General features: G+C 42.5%; 1 protein-coding gene across 3 annotated transcripts in view; it reads left to right on the forward strand.

Moving 5' to 3' along the window:
• The window catches only part of LOC105500546 (protein canopy homolog 2), a 61,369-nt gene that overhangs the window by 2,432 nt on the left and 58,293 nt on the right, over positions 1–644 (forward strand). The window lies entirely within an intron of this gene.

Below are 644 nucleotides of genomic sequence, written 5' to 3' on the forward strand. Positions count from 1 at the left end.
TTGGGAAAAAAAAAAAAAGATGATGGTACCTTAATAGCTGTTGTCCACAGAGCCTATACTACCTCTTTAATACTGTGCTTACTGAGGATATTAGTCTCAATTTTAAAAAATTATTATTATTATTATTTTTGAGTCAGAGTTTTGCTCTTGTTGCCCAGGATAGAGTGCAATGACACGATCTTGGCTCACTGCAACCTCTGCTTCCCGGATTCAAGCAATTCTCCTGCCTCAGCCTCCCAAGTAGCTGGGATTACAGGCATGTACCACCGTGTTTGGCTAATTTTGTATTTTTAGTAGAGACAGGGTTTTTCCATGTTGGTCGGGATGGTCTCAAACTCCTGACCTCAGGTGATCCACCCTCCTCGGCCTCCCAAAGTGCTGGGATTACAGGCGTGAGCCAACGTGCCTGGCCAAAAATATATATATATAAATGAGAACACATGGACACAGGGAGGGGAACATCACACATCAGGTCCTGTTGGGGTGTGGGAGGCTAGGGGAGGGATAGCATTAAGAGAAATACCTAATGTAGATGACAGGTTGATAGGTGCAGCAAACCACCATGGCACATGTATACCTAGGTAACAAACCTGCACATTCTGCACATGTATCCCAGAACTTAAAGTATAATTAAAAAAAAAAAA

Source organism: Colobus angolensis, unplaced genomic scaffold (genome assembly GCF_000951035.1).
Source record: "Colobus angolensis palliatus isolate OR3802 unplaced genomic scaffold, Cang.pa_1.0 Scaffold67, whole genome shotgun sequence".
In the NCBI taxonomy this organism is placed as follows: domain Eukaryota; kingdom Metazoa; phylum Chordata; class Mammalia; order Primates; family Cercopithecidae; genus Colobus; species Colobus angolensis.